Genomic DNA, 12,479 nt, shown 5'->3' on the forward strand with positions numbered 1-12,479 from the left:
AGCTGCCCATCTCCCCCCGACACCCACACCCAGCTCAGCACATCCTCTGCTCTGCTCAAGGGCAGCCCAGACAGAGAGATCAGGTCCAGGTGTGGCTCCCTCCTGTCAGGCATGGCTTCCTTCCAACAGGTAGAGAAGGTGGCCAGCTCAGACACATGACATCTTCTTTTGGTTACTTGCTATCTGCCTCCCCTTTTTGTCACTCTGGTCCTTAAACTTCAGCTCCTGTGGGAACCTGGGTTTGCAGGTTTCTGTTGATATTTCAAAGTGTGCAGATCTGTGTCGCTTTTGTTCCCTGTCTGTGGGTCCGATATAAAGGCAGGAAAAGTCATCAGACTGTGAAAGCCACAAAAATAAATCTCAAGTGTGCTCTGCGCCCGGTACCTCAGACTTGAAAGAAATGGCAAACTACACACCTCATGTCATACTCATCCAGCTTTAGGGACTCATAAAAGCATGTAAAATGAAATTGTACTGAAAGAAATCTCATTAATAAACTTTTGCCTTACAGAAGACAGTTCAGCAACCTCCCCCCCACCTGTCATTTCCTGTCTGGCCAATGCCCAGTCACACTGACACATGTAGCCACACACGGACACAACTGTGATCATCCTCCTGGAGCATTCCCGGTCCCCCTGCCCCTGCTCTGGCCAACCCTGCACACCCCAGTCCTCCTGAGCGTCCCCTGTGGTGACACAGCTGTGATCATCCTTCTGGAGCATTCCCTGTCCCCTGCCCCTGCTCTGGCCAACCCTGCACACCCCCCGTCCTCCTGAGCATCCTCTGTAGTGACACTTGTCACTCCATGCTGTCATGTGTTGTCTCTCTGTCTGTCCTTCCTGTAGGAGTAGATCTCCCTCACATCTGCCTGGCTGGATGACAGGTGAGTGATTGGTTTCGGGATCTTTTGTCTTGGAACCGCAGGCCTCCTTCAAAACCCTGATGGGCAGGGTGAGTCTCTGTCCCTCCGTGTGCCCCCAGCCGCGGTGGAGCATAGTGCCCAGGACAAGGGATTTGAGAGTCCTCCTAGATGAAGTTTGTTCTGTGGAACAAGAATCCGGTGGATTCTTTCTGATATCATCATGTCACCACATAACGTGGCCGTCACTGTGAGACAGAAAGCATGCTACTGTATTGTGTCCTACTTGCATACCGTGGCTAACAAAGAGGAAACACACGCTCCCATTCACATGTTCACACTTACACCTCCGTTTCTGAGCATCACTACCATGTAAACTGCAGTGAATTCACACTGGGCTGCAGGTCTGTAGATGTGCCATTAAAGGTATCAATAGAGGAGGATGGATATGGAGTTCTGGCTAAAATGATGGAAGTCCTTGCCTACGGGGGTAAAGAAATTAGTTCTTACCCAAAAAGCGCTACGTTCTGCTCAAAGGCGTGACATGATAATATTATCTTTTTAGAACAGGGATCGGCACAGACTTTTCTGTAAAGTCTTCTGTAAAGATTTTCTGTTAGGCGTTGCAATCCACGTGGTCTCTCTGACGATGACTCCACTCTTGCATTGTGGCTTGAAAGCAGCCACAGACCGTCCATAGCTCATGTTCCAGCCACACTTAATTTACAGAATACAGGGGGAGGTCACATTTGGCCCTTGGGTGGTAGTTTCCCACACCCCAGGTTTGCCACCTTATGGATGATGGGGGAGAGGGCTCTTATTTTCAAATGGCAGTATGGGCGTACACTGGCATCTATCCTGCCTGACCCCAGCCCTTAAACTTGAATGGAAAGACGATAGCAAGACTGACTAACAATTCAGGCCTCAGGAATTCCCCCGCATTTGTCTGAATGCCTCAAGCTTCCCATGAGATGTTGTCTGTGGTTGAATTACATGTAGGTATTGTTTTGCTGAGTATGTCCCCATTGCCTAATGTGTGTATCTTGCGGGGTATATACCACACAGATGGTCATCTTGTTCAGGCCAAGATCGTGAACACATTTATGGTTCTCATGAGTCAGTGGAGGACCTAGCACGTGTGGGCTTCAGGAGGAGTTTGATTCAGCCCTCAGCAATGTTATCGAGCCCCTGGCTTTCTGGGCCCTCTGTGGCACTGGCACCGGCCTGGCCTAGGCCACTTCTGCAGTCGTGATGGAAAAGCCCCTGGCCTGGGTGGTGCACCCCATGTTTTGCTCTGCAGGCCGAGACCCGAGGTTCCTGCCATCTCACTGGCTGGGACCAGGTCCCCATGGATGAGCCAATCCCTGGAGCCAGGGAGTGGGGCCGTGGAGACTGGTATGGTTGTTAGGTCCTCTGCTGAAACGACTTTTCTAATTGCTGTGCTGGCAGCGTCTTCTGTGATGCATCTGTTGATAAAATGAGTGTTGATTTCTGGTAGTGAGTGGGTCCAAGGTGCTGGCTTAGGACCTAGCACCTCAGTCCCGGCATCTCAGTTCTACTCTACTATTCTGCAGAGACAATGGCTGACAATGACCAAAGTTGATGGAAACTGGTCTGGAATGCACGAGGTAGCGGTGTGTGTCGGGGTGGGGGCATGGGGATTGCGGATAATAGCTCTGGCCAACCTGTATCTCCAATTTACCCGGGTTCAAGAAGATGCGAGGAATCCGTGGTGTTTCATCATCAATAATTTTGCAGATGAAGAACATGCCTTTTGCATGGACTTGACAAGACTCGTTCAAAGTATTTTCTAGTTGGTACAGAAGTCGGGGAGAGCTGCACCCTCCATCTGCTAGGATAGGTGCAAGAGGCTAAGTGCTCTCAAGAAGGTGTCTGGCTTTTGCAGGGCTCACTGTGAGCCTGCACATAGGACCGACGAGGACAGTTAAAGGTTTTGTTTTAAGGATGGAGTATTGGAAGAATGTGGCGCACCTTGTAATCCTGGGAAGAGCACAGATCTCGAGTCCACTGTGGAGTGACTTCGTGAGAGTGGTGGTGATCTGCAGCATCCGGCTAACGAGATGTCTGTCCTTTATTAAGTTGTGGGTGTAGTTTCTGTGCCTTTCTCCTAACGGCTGGGATTTCCAAGGAGTGGGATTTTTTTACGTCCCTGTAACAGTTGGTCCCCTGGGAATGGGCAGGTCCTGTTCTGCTGCTGAGAAGTGTGTCTCTAGCGGTTGGAGTGTGTATTACAAGCCTATAGGGAAATGGCAGGGGGGTTACAGTGGTTGGCAGGCTATTGTTATTGATGATTTTTATGGGTGGATTCCATAGGATGAGATGTTAGATCTTACGGATAGAGATCCTCATTAAGTGCCCATAAAGAGTGCTTTTTCTGAGTTTAATAGTAGATATATTTTTATTACTTCTAATAACCCTCCTTGTTCTTGGTATTCCAATGAACAGTGCATTACAGTGTTGCCTGCATTTTATCCGTGTGTTGATGAGGCTTTGAGAATGGAAAATGTTGGCAATGCCCCCACAAATTGTACACGGGAACATCCAAATAATAAAATTTTATTTTTGACAACAAAATAGGAAGTATTCTCCTGTGATTTATTTAAACCAGGGGAGGGGGCCCTCTTTTGGTATTGGTAATGAGTACCATAGTCCTTCCTAGGGAACATTATCAGATTCTATTGGGAACTTGGTGTTTTTTATTGTGGAAGACTCAGGAGTCGACAAATTATTTGTCTCCTCTTTCATTTTCCGTGATTATTTCCACAATATTTGGTTTCACCCCTCTACCATTGTGAAATCATCCCAAATTTGGCTCCAGCTCACCCTTCTCTGCAAAGTGTATGTTTGAACCAAGAAAAAAGCAGCTTCTGGGTGACTGGGAGACTCTAGCATCAGAATGCTGTTGGTAGTCAGTTACTGTGACCCTAAATTCCGAACAAGCTCCTGACACCCAGATTAAATAGATTTCAAATTTAGAAACTTCAGATAGAAATTTTGTGTCCATGATGACAGCTGAAGAACATGTGTAATCCCTAAACCTAACTCTAACCCCTAACTTTAACCCTAAAACCTGACATGACCCTAAACCCCAAATTGGAACCCTGAATCCCAAACCGGAAATTGAACCCCACACCTGAACTCTGAACGCAAGCCTGGAACCATGACCCCAAACCCTGAACCAGAACTCTGAGTCATGAGCCCTGAACCCAAACCCCAGCAAGAACCCAAACCCCAAATTTGACCTTGAACTTTATCCCCTAAGCCCTAAGTCTTAAACCCTAAATCATAAGCCTAAAGCCCTAAACTCTAATTCTAACCATTACCCTCACCCTGATCCTAAACCCAAACCCTGATCTAGAACTCTGACCCAAACCTGAACCTGAACCCAGACCCAAACACTTAACCACACTTTGTTTATGCATTCACCATTGACGGACATTTGCATGGTTTCTACCTTTTGATTATTGTGAACATTGTTCTGGTCGGGGGCTAGGGTTAGGCTCTTGGGTTGGGGTCAGGGCCAGGCCTGAGATCGAGTTTAGGTCAGAGTCATGTTCAGTCAGGGGCAGGGTCATGTTCAGTGGCACTGTTTGGGTCAGGGACTGTTGTCCTTCCATATTGTTTCCAATTAATTGTTCTTTAGCTATTTTTGGAGAAGTTGGGGGGATAATGGGCTCCATGCAGCTTGAATTTTCAGGATTTAAATGGCTTCAGCTGGACCCAGGGAGCGAGCAGCTGCTTCCATTGAACGGGGAGCTCACCTTGTCCTGCACTGCCTCCCCCGCCTGCAGAGGGCGCACGACCCCAGCTCCGGCCCGGAGCCCGGCCTGCGCAGCCGCTGAGACAGGAGCCGGACCTCAGAACCTGACGTGGAGGCTTCTGGGGGTCGTGGGGCCGCGTCCGCGCTGACAGGAGCCCAGCCTCCTCAGGACCCGCTGCGGAGGCTTCTAGAGGACACGGGGCGGTGTGCACAAGGACAGGAGCCGGGCCTCCTCAGGACCCGCTGCGGAGGCTTCTAGAGGACACGGGGCGGTGTGCACAAGGAGAGGAGCCCGGCCTCCTCAGGACCCGCCGTGGGAGGAGAAGGCGAGGAGAAGCCGTCTGAGGGGGGACTGCTGAGGGGGTCCGTGCTCACAGGGCCCTGCGGAGGAAGGGCGGCTGCACAGACCCGGGGGTTTCCGTGGCTTTGTGTGCGGTGACGTGGGGTTCCGGGGGTGCTGTGCGCAGGGCTGTCGGGTCTCCCCTTTCTGGACTCGGATCCGCTCTGGGGGTCCAGGTCTGTGTTTATGCGCACCCGGATTCGGTTCCTGGGGCTCCTCGGGCAGTCTGGGGTCAGGGAGCGGCCGCTGCCGCTGTGCTCGTGCTCCCCCGGCCTCAGCCCTGCGGGGTCCTCCCCGCGTCCACACCCGCTTCAGGGTTGTTGGTTCGGTGTCTGTGAAGACCCCGCTGGAAGTTCGTAGCGATGGCACTGACTTGTCATGTAGACGGCTTTGGGGAGAGTAGATATTTTCACAGTGTCGGTTCTTCCCTGAGCACAGGGTGTCTTCCCGTCTCCGTGTGTCTCCCTCGATGTCTGTCTTCAGTGTCTCACGGGTGTCAGAGAACAGGTCTGTCACCTCCTTGGTTAAATTTATTCCTAGGTATAGTGTTCTTTTTGATGCAGGTGTAAATGACATTGTTCTCTGTATTTCTCTTTCTGATGTTTGTTATGAGCACATAGAAATGCAACTGATTTTTGTATATTGCTTTTGTTTCTTGCCAAGTTATCCAATTTATTAGTTCTGTTAATCTTAAACTAAAACTGCCGGTTATTTTACCAGCAAAATGGGTTTTTTTGGGAATAGCAGAGGCTTGCAATCCGGGACAAGCAAGCAACGGCCACATCACAGGCAAGTGCAAGAAATAAAGGAGAGAAACATTATTTCTTGGAGAAGGTGGGGGAAGTTGGGAGGGTTGTTTTGAAGGAAAGTCCACTGGAGAAAAGCAGGGGTTTGAGGTGATGAAACGTTCTCAGCTGCTGAGCTGCAGGGGTGGTGGATTTCTTGGAGGAGATGAAACCTACATCTTCCCCTCTGGGGCCTGTAACTGATGAGTCTCTCCTGTGGAGGCTTTTTTTTTTTTTTTTAATTTTTTTATTGTTATGTTAATCCCCATACATTACATCATTAGTTTTAGATATAGTGTTCCATGATTCATTGTTTGTGCATAACACCCAGTGCTCCATGCAGAACGTGCCCTCCTCAATACCCATCACCAGGCTAACCCATCCTCCCACCCCCCTCCCCTCTAGAACCCTCAGTTTGTTTTTCAGAGTCCATCGTCTCTCATGGTTCTTCTCCCCCTCCGATTCCCCCCTTCATTCTTCCCCTCCTGCTACATTCTTCTTCTTCTTTTTTTTTTCTTAACATATATTGCATTATTTGTTTCAGAGGTACAGATCTGAGATTCAACAGTCTTGCACAATTCACAGTGCTTACCGGAACACATACCCTCCCCAGTGTCCATCACCCAGTCACCCCATCCCTCCCACCCCACCCCCCACTCCAGCAACCCTCAGTTTGTTTCCTGAGATTAAGAATTCCTCATATCAGTGAAGTCATATGATACATGTCTTTCTCTGTTTGACTTATTTCGCTCAGCATAATACCCTCCAGTTCCATCCACGTCGTTGCAAATGGCAAGATCTCATTCCTTTTGATGGCTGCATAATATTCCATTGTATATATATACCACATCTTCTTTATCCATTCATCTGTTGATGGACATCTTGGCTCTTTTCCTGTGGAGGCTTCTAATGTTGGTTCTGTAACTGACAGTTGTTCCTGTAACTGACCGAGTGGTAGGCTCCCCCCTCCAGCCTCCTCTTCTGGCATCCCCAGTCCACTTTACTGAGGTTTCCCTTCATGCATTTTCACAGTTCTAACCAGTTTTTGGTGGAGCGTTGTGGAAAATTGGAATTCCAAATCCCACTGCTTCTACTGCACCCAAAACAGAGTGGCCGTGGATTTAATCCTCCCACGAGTCTCTTGCTAACATGTGGCCTCCTATAAGGGTGAGTGGCCTCTCCACGGTGGGTGAACTGGATCTGGGAGGGCTTGGCCTCCATCACGAAGTTTGATGTTGTCTCTGCTTCTGTGACCTGGTGCTGTCATGGTTGTTTGGAAGAGTAATTGACTCTGCAGTGATTACAAAGTGCAGTAAACCTGTCACCGCAGCAAAAATACGCTTTATCTCCACACTCAGACCCGCCAGTTGTCGTTTCCTTACCACATTTGCCCCTTCACACAGGGTGCTTCAGTGTGTTTTACCGCAAACAGGGACACCTGCAAAACCACCACATAACCCTAAATGAGGAAATCATTACGGTTTCCACATTTTAACCCAGACCACAGACCCACTTCAACTGTCGCCACCTGCCCCACAGTCTGAAATGTCTTTCTTCATTCTGATCCAGTTTTCTTTTTCTGGAACTGCTCTGAGGCTTTCCCTTATTTGCACAACCCTGATGGATTTAAGGGTGGATTTATTTATTTTTTATTTTTTTAAAGATTTTATTTATTTATTTGACAGAGACATAGAGAGGGAACACAAGCAGGGGGAGTGGGAGAGGGAGAAGCAGGCTTCCCGCGGAGCAGGGAGCCCGATGCGGGGCTCGATCCCAGGACTCTGGGATCATGACCTGAGCCGAAGGCAGACGCTTAACGACTGAGCCACCCAGGCGCCCCTAAGGATGGATTTAGAGCCATTTACAGATGGCTGTAATCTGAGTGGTATTTTCTGTCTGGCTTCTGTCACTTGGGCTGTTTTCAGTGTCCATCCACGTTCTGATATGCATCAGTCCTTCATTCACTTTTTCACTGTGACTAAACATAAATAATATTTACCACTTAAAACATTTTAGGTACACACTTCTCTGGCCTTAGCTGAGTTCCCACGGTTGTACATCATTCTCCAGAACTTTTTCATTCTCTCCAAGGGAGACTCTGTATGCATTAAACACCCAACTCCCCATGATTTCTCTGGAGAAGGGTCTATCCAAGTCTTTTGTCTATTTTAAAATTAGGTTGTCTTTTTGTTGAGGAGTTGTAAAAGCTCTTTACATATTCTGGACAACAGACTCTTACTAGATACATAATGTACAAATATTTCCTTCCTTCTGGGGGCTGTCTTTTCACTTTCAGGATAGTAACTTCTGATGTACAAAGATGTTTAATTTTTTTTTACATTTTTTTTAAGAGTGAGGGAGAAAGAGTGTGTGAGTGGTCGGAGGCAGAGGGAGAGGGAGAGAGACTCTCAAGCAGGCCCTACACTCAGCATGGAGCCTGACATGGGGCTTGATCTCATGACCCTGAGATCATAATCTGAGCCAAAATTAAGTTAGACGCTTAACTGAATGAGCCACCCAGGTGCCCTGAAAAGATTTTTAATTTTGAGGATATTATTTTATCTATTTTTTCTTTCTTTTCTTATGCTTTGGTGTCAGAGCTAAAAGCATCGCTAAATCCAAGATCATGAAGATTTATCCCCATTTATTTCTTCTAGAGTTTATAATTTTACCTCTTACATTTAAGCCTTTACTTATTTTGAGCTAATGTTTATATGTGGTCTGGGGTAAGGGTCCAGTTTCATTCCTCTGCACATGGATAACCAATTGTCTCCCAATGTAATATTGTCGACCCTTGTCAAAATTCAGTGGACCATAGATGAAGGGGTTTATTTCTGGGCTCTCAGTTAAATCCCACTGATCTGTATGCCTACCTTTTTAAAAGGGTATGCATAACAATAAAAATTGTTATTTTATTTTTAAAAGTTTTTAATTTAAATTTAATTAATTAACATATAATGTATTATTTGTTTCAGGGTGTATGCATACCTTTACGAAAGTATCACAACGTTTTATTTACTGTTGCTTTGTATTAAGATTTGAACTTTGGAAGTATGACCTTTCACCTTTGATTTTCTTTTTCAAGATTGTTCTGGCTGTCTTGTGGTCCCTTGAAATTCCATATGACTGTTAGGATTGGCTTCCCAAAGGCCTTTGTGAATTTTCTTGGGAACACATTGAATTTCCACATCGCATTGTGTACTATTGCCATCTTATCAATAGTGTGTCTTTTCATCGCCATGGGGTGTCTTCAGAATTATTTAGGTTTCCTTTACTTTCTTTCAGCAATGTTTTGTAACTTTCAGTGTACAAGACGTGCACCTTGATTACATCTATTCCTTAGTATTTGGTTAATGTTGATGTTCCCTAAAATGGAATTGTTTTCTTAAATTCCTTTTTGGATGATTCATTGCTAGTGTGTACAAATAAGAGAGATTTTTGTGTATTGATATTTTGTCCTGTAACTTTGCTGAATTAGGTAACTCGCTGTAATCATTTTTTGTTGATTCTTTAAGAAGCTCTCTATATATAAGATGATGTCATCTCTGGTCTCTGAATCGACCTAGTTCTTCTGTTTCCTTTCACATGTGGGTGCCTTACTTCTTGCCTTATTGTTCTGGGTAGAACTTTCAGTACAATACTGAGCAATGAGTGAAAGCCAGCATGATGGACTTGTTTGTGAGTTCAGAGTAGAGCTGTTAGTCCTCAAAATTGAGCATGATGTTTGATTAGGGTTGGGGTTAGGGTTAGGGGTTAGGGTTAAGCGTTAGGGGTTAGGGTTAGGGTCTCCCTGTCCTCTGCTGTACAGAGCCCATTCTCCTCCAGTAACCAGATCGATCGTTTCACAACATAACCTTTGAGCCTCTCTGCGATCCGTTCCCACCTGCCCGTCTTCTTCAGCCTCACCTCTCCCACCACAGGCCCCCCTCTGTGGGCCACCCAGCTATGTGGTTGTCCCACATGTGCCTTAGGCCTGACTCCAATCCTTTACATTCTCTGTGCCCTCTGCCAGGAGCACTCTTCTCTCCCCTTGCATCATGTGTGGCTTGTTCCCCCATTGGCTGGGCCTCTACTTGCCCCCTGGTGACCTGACTCATGTCTGCTGGGTGTATGTGCTTGTCCCCTATTTAAATGTAGTACCGGCCTTCCCTGTGTGAGTGATTTACTAACCTGCCAGGTACGGGGCACTCACAGGGAAATAGCCTTAGGGCCTTAGGGCACCTGGGTGGCTCAGTCCTTAAGCATCTGCCTTCTGTTCAGGTCGTGATCCCAGGGTCCTGGGATCAAGCCCTGCATCAGGCTTCCTGCTCAGCAGGGAGCCAGCTTCTCCCTTTCCTTCTCCCCCTGCTTGTGTTCCCTCTCTTGCTGTGTCTCTCTCTGTCAAATAAATAATTAAAATCTTTTAAAAAATCAGTCTCAGAGGGGCTCACCACACTTGCTGACGATGGGAGAGCTGCTGTCCCCACTGTGAGGAGCAGGTAGTCCCCTCAAAGGGGGACCAGCCACGTGAGGTTATTGGACAAGACTTCCAACTTCTTGGTGCCGGGGAGATGTAGACCCGGACCAGAAGCTCACACCCTTGGATTCAAGGCTGGGGCCTAAGCAAGCCCCCTCTTCTTCCAGGGGTCCTCTTTCCCCTTCCCTGCCCATGGGCTGGACCTGATTCCTGATCTGGGGGAGTTCGAGGGTGACCCCTCCTAGGAATACCAGTGGTTTACTGATGGGCCTTGTCAGCAATAAGCCCAGTAGCCTTCAAGGGAGGACCCTATAGGGAGCAGAGGCAACTCTGTTGGGGGCCAGCGACAGCCCACTCAAAGCCAAGTGGGGCAGGTGGCCGGCCCTGTGGATTCTGCCCAGTCTGTAGGGCATAGAGACGAGGGCTATGCCCAAAGGTGCTCAACTCATGGCAGGTGGGGACAGAACCTGCAGGGGGTCAGCCAGGGGAGGGCACCTGCAGGGTTTGCCCGGGAGTTCAGGACAGGGGGAGTGTTCTTAGCTCCAGCATGATGACTGTGGGGCTGCATGGGTTTCCAGCCTCCTAAGCCTCAGGCTCCCCTTTGTAAGATGGGGTGCTGACGGCCCCCATCTCTGGGAGCAGAAGGTAGGGAGGCCCCACCAGCACACTCGCTTAGGACAGGCCAGGGTGGCGGTTACTTAAAGCGGCCCAGGGCCTGCCCCCTTGAAGAAGGTGCACACGTGCACAGACCCCAGCTTTGGGGTCCTGCTGCCAGCCTCTGGCAGTGACCCTCCTCCAGGCCTATCCCCTGTCCCTGTGGATACATGGTCTTCCTGGAGCTGTTCCTGAAGATGGTGGAGAAGCACCTCACGGTGGAACAGAGCGTCACCTACTACGTCTTCACCAATCAGCCGGCTGCCGGGCCCCATGTGCCTCTCCAGGGAGGCTGGAGGGCGGTGGTCCTCGAGGTCCCCGGTGCCCCGCGCTGGGAGGACATGTCCATGCGGCACATGTGATGATCCGCTGCTTCTGCAAGCAGCTCTTCTCATTACGCGCTGAAATAAAGTTCTCAGACCCCAATCTGAGCAGCCATGCAGGGCTGCTTCTGCAAGTAGAGCTGCAGCAGCTGGGTTCTGCACATCGCTTTTATTTCATTTTTTGTCAGAAAAGCCAGGGCAGATGGCTCAAAGCATGGGAAAGGAGGACAAAGGGATGGCAAGTATCCTGAAGCTGTAAAGCAGGCCTGCACCCTCCCCTACGCGCAGGCACACAGGGAGGCAGTCAGGGGATAAGGGAATAGGGGGATGTTTGTGCTAGCAAATGCCAGGTGCAGGAAGGGGGGACTGAGGGTTATATTCTTTCCTAGCTCCTAACCTATGCCCTGCCCCTGGGGATCATGGGATCCTGCTCCTACCGGGCCATTGCACTCAATAGCCTGAGAACAGGAACGCTGCTGACGTTTCAGCTGCTTCCACAATCACTCCTGAGGACTTTCAATACATTTTCTAAGAATAACTCCACACTTCCTCTGTGAGGTGGACTACCTGGTGTGCACGGAGGTGGACATGAAGTTCCGCGACCACGTGAGCATGGAGATCCTGTCCCCCCTCCTCAGCACCCTGCACCCTGGTTTCTACTGGGCAGCCCACAAGGACTTCAGCTATGAGCATCGGCCACAGTCCCGGGCGCACACCCCCAGGGACCAGGGTGACTTTTCCTACATGGGGGCCTTTTTTAGGGGGTCAGTGGTGGAGCTTCACTGACTGACCTTGGCCTGTCACCAGGTGATAGGGTTCGACCTGGCCATTGGGATCGAGGCCTTGTGGCATGATGAGAGCCACCTGAACACGTGCCTGCTGGACCACAAGTCCCTTTTAGGTGCTGTCCCCAGAGGACCTGTGGGACCCGCAGCTGCTGGGCTGGCCCCCTGTCATGAAGAAGCTGAGATTCATGGCTGTGCCCAAGAATCACCAGGACATCAGCAGTGGTTATTGCTTGAGGGGTCGTTTTGGTGCCCGTGGGGTCTTTCACTTGAGTTAACAGATGAGCCCGAAGGAAGGACATCATCAGTTAGGAAGTACAGACAAAGGTCAGGGTGGGGGTGGCTCAAGGCCTCTTTCACTCAGAGAGCGGGGGAGCTCTGAGCCTCTGCTACACACCTGCCCTGATCATCGCTTCCATCTGCCTGGCCCTGAGTTCTGTCCTTTTAATGAACTGGTCATCTAGTAACATGTTCTCTGAGTTCCGTGAGCCACTCG

At 49.1% G+C, this 12,479-nt stretch overlaps 1 pseudogene; it reads left to right on the forward strand.

The window, feature by feature from the left end:
* The first annotated feature begins 11,045 nt into the window (after positions 1-11,045).
* On the forward strand, positions 11,046-12,261 carry LOC118530196 (histo-blood group ABO system transferase 2 pseudogene; annotated as a pseudogene).
* The last annotated feature ends 218 nt before the right edge of the window (positions 12,262-12,479 follow it).

This window comes from Halichoerus grypus, chromosome 6, assembly GCF_964656455.1.
Source record: "Halichoerus grypus chromosome 6, mHalGry1.hap1.1, whole genome shotgun sequence".
Taxonomy (NCBI): Eukaryota; Metazoa; Chordata; class Mammalia; order Carnivora; family Phocidae; genus Halichoerus; species Halichoerus grypus.